This window comes from Geotrypetes seraphini, chromosome 7 (assembly GCF_902459505.1).
Source record: "Geotrypetes seraphini chromosome 7, aGeoSer1.1, whole genome shotgun sequence".
In the NCBI taxonomy this organism is placed as follows: domain Eukaryota; kingdom Metazoa; phylum Chordata; class Amphibia; order Gymnophiona; family Dermophiidae; genus Geotrypetes; species Geotrypetes seraphini.
In genome coordinates, this window is record NC_047090.1 from 103014222 (window position 1) to 103028043 (window position 13822).

Below are 13822 nucleotides of genomic sequence, written 5' to 3' on the forward strand. Positions count from 1 at the left end.
GATGCTGAGTCGTCTCTCCGTTTTAGAGCGGTTGGGGGTGTACGGGCGCAGCTTGGATACTATCAAGGTTCCTCGATAACTATTACATGGTAACAAGTTTTGAATTGGTTTTAATCAATACGGTCAATTACTGTGACAACTAAATCCAATTAAAGTATGTTAGATGCTGGTAGGTACAACCAAGGCACCGTTTACAGAATATGGCTCAAAATGTTCCTTAGACGTGACAAGGTTCTCCGGTTGCCTGCTCCTACAGGGCCACGGCCTACGTTACTGTCTCCCAGCATGGCAGTACACTTTACTTGTCTTTGGCCTGGTTCCCCAGAGTTATCAACCAAGGGCCAGATTCTGAAAACTTACCGTGCCTTTCACAATGGTCACTAAACCAGTTCCAGCCAGTTTAGCGTGCAGTATTTTACCAGACGATTATCAAAATGGCTCTCTGTGGTCTTTTCTGAGTTTCCTAGCAGACTCTGACTTTTCCATGCAAATGTAGTACAACGAGGTCATTAATATTAAAATAGTAGTAAAATAGGCTCATTAATATTTAAACGACCATGGCGATTCTCTTTCATCGACAGGTGATTCTCAAACCTCGTTGAACTATATTTGAGGGCAAAATTTTCCGACAGGGCCTGAGCTGTCATAGCCTTACTTTCCGGTCAGCGCCTCAGCGCCGATTGTTCAAGCACTGACAGGAAAATAAGACTTGACAGCTCAGATACTTCCCCCAAACAAAAAAGAAAAAAGTCCCCGATTCATCCCTCCCTCAGAGCCTTTTGATATGATGCCCCCCGTTCACCAGAAGAGATGCCCATTTCCTCATGCCACCGGTGTTCCTTATTCCTGGCAACTCCACAACAGCTCCTGTACCTTTAAATTGAAGGACGGCAGGAGGGATGCCCACGCTCTCCAGTCACCGCTAACCCCCCCAGATAATCTGCCGCTCCCCCATACATTTAAACTGAAAGACTGCTGGAGGGATGCCCACTCCCTCCTGCCACTGGTGTCCTCCACCTCCCCCATCCCCCCCGACAGCCCCCACACCTTGGAATTGAAGGACAGCTGGAGGGATTCCCACTTCCTCCAGCTAGCAGGCCCACCTCTTCAAAATGTTGGGCCTTTTCCTTCCCTGGGATGCACTGAGAGGGGCCTAAGGTCCTGATTGGCTCAAGCACCTAAGTCCTGCCCAGGAGATCCGAGAGCTAGGACAGGCACCTGAGCCAATCAGAGCCTTAGGCCTCTCTCAGTGCATCCTGGAATGCACTGGGAAGAAGTCCTATCATTTGGAAGAGGCAGGCCTGCCGGCCAGAAGGAGTGAACATCCCTCTGGTAGTCCTTCAATTCCAAGGTACCGGGGGAGGGTAGGGAGGCTGTCAGGGGGTTAGGGGTGGAGGATGCTGATCTTGTACAGGGTGTTGGAGGAGTCTGGGAAGCAGTGAGCGATGGAGGGGTGTTAGCGGGAGGGGAGACTTTTCTTTCTGCTGCTCTCCCTGCTGGTTAATCAGTTGAGCCGACAGGACTTGCAGAGACCTGCAGCTAAGTTGATTGGGGCAGAAAGCAGCTTTGACAGAAGGGAGGAGCTGTGCTTAGCTATTACTCTTCTGAGCAGCTGGGCATCACTGCTTTCCTCTTGGCCTCCAATGCAGCTGTGCCCTGAGCTTTTAAACTTCCTGGACCATGCCTTCCTGAATCTGCCCCACCTATATTACTGCCCCCCTGGGCAGGACTAAGTTTTAAGGTGGCTCTGACACTTTGAGGGAGTCCTATATAGGGAGAGGGACTGTGTCCTATTATAGGACACAGTCCCTCTCCCTATATAGTACTCCTATAGACTTACTCACATAGTAATTGAAAACATTATTTTATTATGGCCCAAAAAGTTCCCCCTCTTCCCTCATGCTCCTGAATGAGCTACAACAATTCATTGTGCATCCCTAGTCATGAGTAGAGTTGTACATTCATTTGAAATTACATGGAAAATGTCACATGAAAATGAGAAGGGAAAAAACATGAAATTTCAAATTTTTAAATGTTTGGGTTTTTTTAAAATGCCTACTTTTCAAAAAGTGTGTCCTTCAAGAGTATATGCATTATTTGAAAATAGAGTGCACTAATTCAGAAAATTTTTCACTCTATAAGACACACTTTTTCCCCCCCAAAAGTGGGTGAAAATAAAGGTGCGTCTTATGGATCGAATACTAACTTACCCCCTCCCCTACCTTAATTCCTTCAGCGCTGTAGGGCAGGAGCTTTCAGCCTCCTGCCCTTCCCTTCGGCTTTCTCCCCAGCGGCAGTGGCAGAGTTGGGGCGGCAAGAAGGCAGGCTCGAGTTTTTCGCTTCCTGCCTTGTCCCGTGCTGCTCCGTGAATGGTGGTCCAGCACTGTAGGGCGGGAGCTTTCAGCCTCCTGTTTTCTCCTGAGCGGCACTGGCATCGGCAGAGTAAGAGTGGCAAGAAGGCAGGTGTGAGTTTTTGTGAATGGCTGCCCCAGCCTCACCCCCCTCAACCCGTTCTCATGCTCAGAACCGCGTCAGGAGGGCATCTGCGCATGCGTAGGTGGGATGCAATGAAATCACATGCATGCGCGCATCATCACCTCGTTGCATCCACACAAGTGCAGATGCCCTCCCAACGTGGTTCCGAACTGGAAGCTTTTCACAACCCGAGTAAATCTGGACATCTTGTAACCCTAAGTCTATATCAGTTCTGATTTATTTATTGCCATGGGCCAATACCATGTAGTTACAGATAGCACAGGTACAGTACTCTCAAGCTGTTACTCAGGGTATTGTGGTGCCATACATTAACAGTTTTGCTCTTTGCATTAAATGCAGGGCACATTACCACATGTTAACTTTTGTACTAAATGTGAAGCAAGTGCGAGTTTTAAAGTTCTTAAAAATGAATTCTATAAGTTAAGGATATTAAGAAGGTTGAAACCATTTTGGGAGTTTAATGATTTCCCTATTGTAATGCAGCAGCTGGTATAAATGTCCTAGAATTATTGTAATATTCTATATTTAGAATTAAGCATATTCAAAGGCCATGCAAAATGTTCCTGCCGCTGCCCATCTTTTGATTGGCATTATAATGTATCAGCATATTTTGCCTACATCATCTTTGAAAATCGGTGGATCTTTGATCATTCTCAATCCCCATGGAATGCGCTCCAGTTTATAATATTCAATGAGTACTTCGCTGTTAAGCTCCAAATTAATGACAAGACTTCATTTGATTTTATAATAGACCACATATCGGAGTCTACAATGTAAGAGGCAGGAATATCAAATTCCGAGGGTGCTTCTAGCAAAAAGCCAGCATGCTCACTAGTGAAGCTGAAACATAATATAAAAAATCATAACATAAAATCAACTTATAGACCGCATAACTGTGAGGATCTATGCAGCTTACAAAAAATTAACCTAAGTCACAAATGAAACTCAGAAGAAATTAATTACCCAGAAATCTAGAGAACAAATAAGTCTTCAAATGTCTTCTAAAATCCAAGTATGACATGGACAGAAAGAACAGTTGCTTAAAATCTTTGTCCCAGAGGGCGGCCTGGTAAGACAGTGGCCATCTTTACTTCACAAGTGGACATTTCTGATAAATAGATGGATGAGGAAGCAAAAAAACCACAAACTGCTCAAAATATACCCAAGCCTCCTACTAGATACGTAGGCCCAGATTCACTAAAGATATTGACTCAGTTGCTATTGGCCGATTCTCTGGCTGATTTTCAAACAGCGATTGATTTACTAGCAAGTTTGCATGCAAACTCACCGACTCAATCGCTCAGTGAGCGATTGAGTCGGTGAAGAGCCCTGATAGTAGTGACAGGAGATGCAGCCTCCTGTCACTGTTGTCAGGGCTTCTGCATTTTTAAAAATGGGACAGATGTTCTGCACAACTTAAACGCACACCATCTGTCCCATTAAAAAAATACAACTATCTCCTGCCTGCCCCCCCCCCCCGAGTTACCATTCCCCTGCTCATCCGCCCACTCCCCCCCCAAAAAAGGCAGGAGGAATGCCTACTCCCACTTGACCGCAAATACCTCCCCCCTCCCCCACTCCGAAAAAAATGGCATTTTGCTTGCCTGCATTTCAGGCACCTATCACAGCCCTAGGGAGACACCTAGGGATGCCTAAGGCCACTTCTGGGAGAAACCTAGCCTTGGGAGAGCTTAGGCAGCCCTACACGTCTCCCTAGGCTCGCGAAAAGCCTACAATGTAAGCTGCCTTCCTCGGGGGGGGGGGGGGGAGGAGGTTGTGTTTTTTTTACATGCATCCCAATTGGTTGGTTAGACAGTGGTAGGATGCCTACCACTGCCTACAGTCAGGCACTATTTATAGAATTTGCCCCTAAGTGTCTATATTAAAAGAGAGGAAAGTGGGCTTTTATCGTAGATATGAACACTGGCAGACATGGAGTTTGACATACCGACTTAGGCAGTCTGTTTCAGGCATATGGTGCAGCAAGATAGAAGAGACGGAGTCTGGAGTTGGCAGTAGATAAGAAGGGTGCAGTTAGGAAAGACTTACCGGAAGAACAAAGTTCCCGGGGAGGAGTAAAGGGACACTACAGGCACACATTAACCTCAACTTCAGAGCAGGTATTGGACAAGCCTCTTCCAATTAAAAGGAAGCTCTGCAATGGAGTAAACTAAAGAAGAACTTTTTACAGAAAAGGTGGTAGATGTATGAAATGACATTCCGGTGGAGATGGTAGAGATTAAAGACTGTATCTCATTTCAAGAAAGCACAGGTTCTGTGCAGAGGCCCTGCGGCCTTTATCTGCTGCCACTTCTCTGTTTCTATGTAAGGCAGACCTGGAGAAAGCCAGAGCTTATACTTGGGGGATAAGTAGCATTGAATCTTGCTATTTTTTGGGATTCTTCCAGGTACTTATGACTTAGATTTATCCTGTTAAAAAAAGGATACAGGGTCTTTGTTCTGACTCAGTAATGCAATTCTTTTGTTTTTCGATTCTTAAATGGGCAGACTGGATAGACCAAATGATCTTTATCTGCTGTCATTTTCTCTGTTTCACATATTTTCTGCTTTGTTTTTTTCTTCTTTTGTATAATAAGTAACGGACAGAGAGAAAATCTTCCAAACGGTCTATAGGCACATGAAAGGAACAAAGAGCAACCTCCTTATTTATGCTGTCAAACATACCATGACAAATTCTAGCACTTAGCATTGAAAATGGCTGCAATTTGGACTCAGCTAGTTGCAACTAGGCATATAACCCCTTATTAAAACATTCCACTGAAGTCCCTTGGTGATAACAGATTTTCAGACAATAACAAAGTAATTCATTGATGTAACTTTTCTTTTTCTAAATATAGATAACTGACTCTTTTTTTTTTTCAAAAATTATAGGCTGATAGAATGATCTGCTCCATGATTTAGCTGCTAACGTAATTATAAATCATACGAGGTCTGTTTGAAAAAGTTCCAGGACTGATTTTATAAAAATGAATTAAACAATCTTACAACTTATTTCATTGGGTCCCCTTCAAAGTACAGTCAAACCTCAGTTTGCGAGTAGCACAGTTTGCGAGTGTTTTGTAAGATGAGCAAAACACTCCTGCAAATCTTACCTTGCAAAACGAACATCATCCCGAAACATGAGCTCTCAGCGATGTTGTGCATGCTTACACGTGACGGCGTGCATTATCGTGACAGCGGACAGCTTAATTTGGGAGCTAAGAGCTCCATGCGTGTTGTGACAGGGTCAGGGGTAAGCCTAGTGCTGGCAATCCAGCTTGTCCCAGGTACAAGACTAGTGCTCTTTGGGGACCACTCTAGATTAAGCACAGAGGAAAAAAATCTCTTCACCAAGAATTCACAGTTCCAAGTTTTATTATCCAGTTCACCCCACACTGGTTCTAATAGAGCCACACCAGTTGAGGAGGCTTAGATTAGAAGGAAATTAATCACAAACAAAAGTTCTCTTTTACAGCAACTTCTTACACCAATCACGAAAGAAACCCCCCCCCCCCCAAAAAAAAAAAACACATTTCCCTTTAAACTGTGTTTCTTTCTCACAGTTCTGCTGCCATACTTTGCACAGTTCTCGGCAGCATTCAGGTTTCAAGAACTTATATACAAGAGCCTCTACGGACCAGAGCTGGCCCTGGGCTTTAGCTCCACTTCTAGGCTAGTACACTGGTGTGCTTAGCTGACTGTTTTTCAGGAAGTTCTCCCCACCTGACTGCCTGAATTATAAATATCCCACTGACCCTTCTTATTTCTGGGCAGTGGGCTGGGAATCATCTACCCTAGTTTTAATGGTCTAAGATTCCCCTCCCAAAAGTTCCCACTATCAGGGATGTGAAATGTCAGGTCACTGAATCAACTCAGGGTTTCATTTCTCCTTCTAAGGTTAGTTAGCCTTAACCCCTCCTCCACTCATTGTGCTTTGCTTGCATACAGGGAGTCTGGTTTAATTTCTGTTGCTAACCAATCTTCACATTCATTCACACATCAAACACTCATTCCTTAAGCAGTCCCTAAAGAGGACATAAATGTTTCTTTGAAGTACTTTAGACCATTGTTAGAGAACAAACTTTCATTCCCTTCCCTCACACAGTACCTTACTGACTCATGCTGCATTTAGACATATTTTATTTTTTCATTACTCTACTAATTGTCATTTTTCTAGGTACTTTAGTTAGATTGTGAGCCTTCGGGACAGTAAGGGAATATCTAAGTACCTATTTTACGTATAATTTTAATGCACCCTATTGTCTATTTTTTTCTGTAAACCGCTTAGAATCCTAACGGAGTTTAGCGGTATATAAGAAATAAATTACATTACATTACATTACATATTGTCCAGGAGGGCTTCTAGGCTGCATTCCAGTTCATTCCATTTGGCTAGCTCTGCTCTAAGAACTTTTCCCTTCCAATTAGCCTCTGCTTGAAAAGCAAAGTTTTGTCAGCATGGTTATGGCTTGGTACAGAGCTCCTAGCCTTCTGGTCCCTGTTCTGTGAGGAACATCCTTCCCACCAGGTTCCTGATTGTTGTTTTTTGTGTCTTCTCAGCTGGCTTTAATTAATTCTGCTGTGAAACTTTCACTTGTGCTCTGAGCAGTTCTGCCTTTTAGCTCCTCCCCTTTCCTTAACCCTTGCTGTATCAGCTTGCCTGAACAGAGGTTTAACCTGAGAATGAACAGACGGGTTATAAAAGGAATTATTGGCTCTTGGAACAGGTATTCTGTTCTTCTCTGCCATCCCTTCTCTGTTCTGCCCTGCCTGTCTGATCTTAGCACTGGGAAGAGAGCTAATGGGCAGGTTCCTTGGCTTAGGAATAGGCACCTTTTCTTTAGTGGCAGGGTTTAAAGCAGATTTTGAGCCAGTGACAGGAGCTTCCCTGCCACAGCATGCTTATATTTGACAGCGGACAGCAGAGGCATCACCCTGAAGTGGAAGGGCAGCTGTACAAGGACCCTGAGGGAAAGAAGTCACCCTACTGAAGGGGCTGTAGCACCCAGGCATTATCCAGGCAGGTACCCACCCCTGGGCCACCATAGTTGTGGAACAAATTGTCTGAGTTTCTTTTTTTTTCCCTATGGGGACATTTGCTTTGCTATACAAGTACTTTGGATTCTGAGCATGCTTCTGGAATGAATTATGCTCATAAACCAAGGTATCACTGTACACCCCTTCCCCACATATATACTTTTCCCAACGTCATTTTCATTTCTGGAAACAGTCCTTAAACACATCTTCAGGAATCGCCAAAATTTGCTGCGTTGAATTTTGCTTTATGTCTTAAATGGTGTAGAATTGCTTTCCTTTCAGTGTGGATTTAAATTTAAGAAACAAGAAGTCAGCAGGGGCCGTCAGGAGAGTAAGGTGGCTGGGGAAGAACTGTTATCGCTATTTCCTCACCCATTGTGATTAGGTTTGAGTATACCTGGCAGATTGCCTTTTATTACACAGCTCAGTTCTCTGATACTCCCTGCCACTATGCCTCTATTCTGAAACCTCTTACCCTACCTTCAGAAAAGGTTTAAATAGGACTGTGTTTTGCTTAAAGTTTTAATTGGAATTGTGAGATTTAAGATTTTTTTTTTTTTCTTTCACTGCAGATCCTTGTGACTCAGGACAAGCCACTTATCCCTCCATTGCCCAGAGCCACAAAGAGCTGCAGTAGGGAAAAAAAAAAAAAGTAACATATTATAAATTTTAATTGAAATGTAGCCTATAAAGATAAGAAATACAAATTGAAAAATTACAAATTAAAGAATTTAAAATAAATGCAAAATAGCTATAAACTAGGGTTACCAGATTTTATGATTGTAAAATCCGGACCCGTGGCTCTGCCCCCAGGACTGCCCAGTTCTACCCAGTCACACCCCGCAGCGCACCAGCCCCACCCCAACCTCATGTGCTCGGAGCCACGTCGGGCGGACATCTGCGCATGTACAGATGTGACACAATGACATCACATGCATGTGTGCGGTCCCGAGCTGGAAGCTTTTCAAAACCCGGACCAAGTGCCGAGTTTTGAAAAGCTGTCTGGATGCCTGGACAGTCCTCTAAAAAAAAAAAAGAGGAAATGTCTGGATAAATCTGGAGGTCTGGAAACCCTATATAAACAGCTTTACTGTTCTGCCTCCATATTCTTAGAGGTAGGTTGCTTGTTGTTTTTATAGAGTATGCATTGCTTGTACCTTTAAGATATGAGATTGTGCCCTTGGACTAAAACTTTATGTAATATTGTAGTTCTCTGTTATAGGCTCCTTCCGTTTATGGAACTGTTCCTATTGGCTGCTTGCTCTCCAAGTGTGCTGGGCTAACAGCACCCTTTTTCCTTCTCTATGCCCTGAGAGCATGGCAGCCATAGCTCCCTGATCTAACAGTGCATGCCGGCAAAAATAACTAATTCTATCAAATCGTTTTAGTCATTCATATTCAAACACAGCATTATCTCTCAGCAAGTGCTGATCTTTCTCCCAGCCCCCTAACCCTAGGGAGGAGCGGTGGTTGAGTACAGGCTTTGGGAGCAGAGGCTACAATTCTTTCCAAGCAACAGAACTGTAAGTCATGTTCTCCTTGTTTTAAGCTGCTGTATTAAAGAAGATTTGCTTGAGGGTCTGCTCTGCTTACAGTACTGGGTTTAAGCTACATGCTAATCACTCAGGAGTGAAGTAACAACAATGATAAGGCTTGCTTGAGACACACTTACAGTTTTCACAGCCTACTTCAGAAAAGTAAGCCTAGTTTAAAGACTTACAAGACAATGCTATACCAGAGTGCCCGCAATTACGCATGCCTTGCACACTTAAGTGCACAGTAAAGAGTTGCGCGGGAACAGAAATCCCACCCGTCCCCGCCAGAATCCTCTCCATCCCCACCTATCCCTGCAAGGAATTACCTCCATCCCCACCTGTCTCCATAAAAAGCAGCAATTACTTCTGACAGGATCATCAATTCCATAGTTTCTTTTGTGTTTGTGCTGCTGTTTTCCTTGTGGAATCTCTTTGGTGGAACCCTTTTTTTGTTTTCTGTTCAGGTAATTAACTTATAAACCCCCTCTTTTACTAAGGCTGATATGTCCATTATATTATATGGACGAACCTGCTTCCAAAACCTTCCATCCCCGTGGGAGTCCCGTTGGCTAGTGGGGGGTCCCTGTGGGAGTCCCGTGGGCCAGAGGGGGGTCCCCGTGGGAGTCCCGTGGGTTAGGGCGGATTCCCGTGGGACCCCCGTGGGACCTGCGGGATTCCCGCGATCCCAGTTCCCATGCAGATCTCTAGTGCACAGATGATTTTGCACTTACATACAGTATATAATTATACGAGTTATACCCTATTCTATAAGGGTAAGCCTTAGCTCATAACTGCAAGGGGATAAAACACATGGACAGAAAATGGGAGAGGCATGGGCGTGTTTTCACCTTACACGCACAATTTATGCCATTGATACCTGCCATTGACCTGGTAAAAAATGGTCAGACCTAAATGTAGGCAAACTAGTTTGTATTTATGCACACAGATGCCCAATTTTGAGTTGGCATTCAGCAAGCAGCATCAGTGCATCTAACTTGAGGCACCAAGTTCTAGAATTACCCTCATGGTTCTATGAGTAAGCCTTAAGCTCCTCCTATTTTCCCTCTTAGAGGACTACGGGGGGGGGGGGCAAGTGGGTGTTTCATTATGCCTCTCGCTATACTTCCCTAGTTGTTTTCTTTCCAATTCCTCATTTTGCTGTTACTTTTATCCTTCCTTCCTCCCTACCCTCCTCTTTCTTCCTTTATGTCTTATGTAAATCACAAGGAGGCAACTCAAACTGAATGGCAAGGTGTTAAATTACGTTCTGTGACATCCTGAAGGGTCAGTTGTCTGTACAGAATTTCCAAATGACCACATATATTGTGACTGTGTGTAAATCAGTTTCAGTTTAAGAAACAGTTAAAAACTCAGCTGTTGTTACTGCATTTTTGTGATCTGTTACTAAGTATTTGAAGAAAAGAATCTGTTTAATCATGTTTGCTATTGTAATCTTGCGATTTATTAGGTGACATTTGAAGAGAAGAAATTGTTTAATTATGTAGGTTTTATGACATGGTTTGTTTTTATCTGAGGTATGTTTTTAATTGATGTAAACCATTTAGGGCTCCTTTTACTAAGCTGCATTGGAGCATTAATATGCGGAATAACGCATGCTGAATTGCCGTGCACGCTAGACTTTAACGCCAGCATTGAGCTGGCATTAGTTCTAGCCGTGTAACACGTGGTGTAGCGCGCAGTAATATCCTGCGCGCGCTAAAAACGATAGCGCACCTTAGTAAAAGGAGCCCTTAGTTTTTTGTACAGTATAAAAAAGTTTTAAATAAATAAAGATCAAGTATTGTAAAAAAAAATTTGGCTCAGTTTCATCCTGTTTATCAAGAGTTAGATTTATTAAAATGTGTTGCCATGTTACTGTATGCTAATGTGCATTAGCAAATAGGACTATTTGCATAAATAAACAGTGAATAAAGCATGTTAATGAGTATTAGCTTGAAGGTGTACGGTAGCAGCACTTTTTAGTGCATCTAGCCCTTAATAATAAAAGATGAATAATGTCTCTGACCTTTTCAGAAAGCATATACTGCATTTGCAAACATGTTCCTAGTGTGAATCAAAACTCTAAAATTATCACAGTTTACCGTGGTTGATATTGAGCACTATTGATTGGGGTTTACAAGAGAGCTTGTAAGGCACCTCTCTTTCAATCAAAGGCCAATTAATTAATCTGCAGTCAATGCCATTTAAAGTTTTCTCACGATACAAGGCCATAAATGCAATAGCTTTATTGAGGTGTTTTCTTTAATTTTATTTTTTTTATAAATCCATACAAAATTGCTAACTTTAATGCGATAATATTGTGGAAAAACCTTGCTTTGCGTGATTTTTCATGCATTGTTTTATTATTTCAAAATGGCAGTTTTGCCTAATTCTTCACCTCATGAGTGATTTTGCATTATTTGAACAGCTTCATACAGATAAAGTTCCACAAAGAAAAATGACAACAGCATGTGCTAAAATTTGTAAACATGACTATGCATGATGTTTCCCTTTTTATCTATACATTATTACATTTGGGATACCATTTTCAGATTAGAATATTGTGCTGGAGACAGTGGCGTAGTAAGAGGGAGTGAAGGAGCGGTCCGTCCCGGGCGCCATCCTACTGAGGGTGCAGCACCCCTCCTCCTCTCTGCCACCCCCCCACCCTCCCCCCATGCTCTTCTCCTTGCCTTTCCTGTACCTTTTTTGCTTAGTTTCTGACATCACTTCTGGGACCCATGCCTAGGAAGTGACATTAGAGGGTGAGCCAACACCGACATTCACATGTGGCTCACACCGGAGAAGTTAAAAAGGTATGGGGAAAGGGAAGGGGGTGCGCATGTGGCAGGGGAGGGGCGCCACCGATAGCCAGGGGGATAATGTTGTCACTGGAACCACACTCTGGTTATTCATTTTATTGTTGACTCAGCAACAATAAAATTGTGTTTTGGCAAGTGTCTGCATCAGGAGTTTCTCTGTGAGTAAGCACAAGAGGCATTTTCAATACAATGTTTCAGCCCAATTTGGGACATTTTGGGAATGATTCTATAACGGTGTCTGTCGGCGTGGTTGTCAATCAACTGCTAGGCACCATTTACATAATTGCGCCTAGCGTCACCTAATTTGACTTAGGCATTGCTAGAAGTCCTAATGTTAGGCACTGGTATATTAGGTCAAGGTTTTCCTGGCCTAATTTATGGCACCTAACACAGACGCCTAGCGACACCTAAGTCATACCATGCCTATTCTCCACCCCTAACCACACCTACTTTGTGGACAGGCATCGTTAGACTTTGCCAGGTGCCTCGGCTTTGGCATCGGTAGGTGTTGTTCCGAGTTTTGCATGGAACGCTTAATGAATTTTGAATTTTCTTTTAAAATGAGCTTTTAATGGCATGGTCAACTGCCACACCGATTAATCTCACTATTCAATTTTGAATTCTGCACGGAACTCAGCTAGACGTCCCCAATTGGGTGCATAGAAGAGCCTAACCTAGGTATCATTTATAGAATATGGCCCTTTGTAAAAAAAAAAAAAAAAAATGTTTAAAAATCAAGTAACAAACAGAGTGATTTTTTTTGGGGGGGTGGGAGGGAGGAAAACCATTTTAATTTTCAAAGTGCTTCTATTGCAAGCCATGCCATAGAAAATACATTGAGACAAAAGGCTAAGGCAGCCCATCATTCTCCACTGCACAGCTCCCTGATCCCTCCAGATGTTCTTAATGCCCTAAAGGTTTTCTATTTCTATTTAAATTGTTTATTAATTTTATAAAAACATATCTTACAGTAAGTGTAACAGATTATTCATTAATAACATTCTTGAAAAACACTTATGTACCCTATACATGAATCAGAAAAATGTCTTTTTTATTTCAAAAATCACCATTTCCTAGAGACTTATATGGGTTCAGTGCACCTTTTCTTCAGATATCATTTTTGGAAAAAAAAAAAAAAAAAGTCCTGTGGAAAAATGTACAAAACAAGCCATTAGGATGTCTGGAGGGCAAGTATTTTTAGTAGACTGGTCAAACAGACATCTCAGCAAAGCAGTGGGTTAGCCTAGGGGGCACTGCAATGCACTTTACAAAAAAGGTCCCAGGTACAACTTTTACCATAACCCCCTTATATTGTATTGTGAGCTCTTCAGGAACAGAAAAAAAACAAAACTGTACTTCACTGTGTACCACTACAATAGCCCTCAAGTCTGCGGATGTCAGCTATATATAGGTATAGCAGATATTTATTTTTTATTTATTTTATTTGTTTTCTATCCCATTCTCCCCCACGAGCTCAGAATGGGTTACAGGTTAAAATACATAATTTTACAGACAAAATGGTTTACAATTTGCTAGACTTACGCGTACAAATCAATGATTCAGCCTAACATGACATATACAGAGGAATAGATAAGTAACAAAAGAAAAAGATTGCAGAAGCGATGTACAAAGCACAGGATACTTTATTGAAGTGAATACAATATGGTGATCCCAATGGTGGTTCTCATGTATGAAGATGCAGGACCCGACACGGTCCGTGTTTCAGAGAAACACTCCTTCCTCAGGGGTTCGGATTGGATAGTGGACAACCGTGGATATCAAAACTGATACGACAAATCGGGTTCAGTGAGTACTGTCAGATTATGTCCTGCTGCTACACAGTGTCAAACACTACAAAAGTAAAAAAATATATATATATATAAAAATAAACCATAGTATGAACCCAGTGACATTGTTATTCCGCGGGCCATC

General features: G+C 42.6%; 1 protein-coding gene and 1 long non-coding RNA gene across 3 annotated transcripts in view; one reads left to right on the top strand and one right to left on the bottom strand.

The window, feature by feature from the left end:
• Positions 1-13822, bottom strand: part of TMEM121 (transmembrane protein 121) — a 397349-nt gene that overhangs the window by 295134 nt on the left and 88393 nt on the right. The gene's annotated exons all lie outside the window — the stretch shown is intronic.
• Positions 8850-13822, top strand: part of LOC117364341 — a 186436-nt gene continuing 181463 nt past the window's right edge. The window contains exon 1 of the long non-coding RNA XR_004540216.1: positions 8850-9056. This is a non-coding gene — a long non-coding RNA (uncharacterized LOC117364341). The remainder of the gene's footprint in view (positions 9057-13822) is intronic.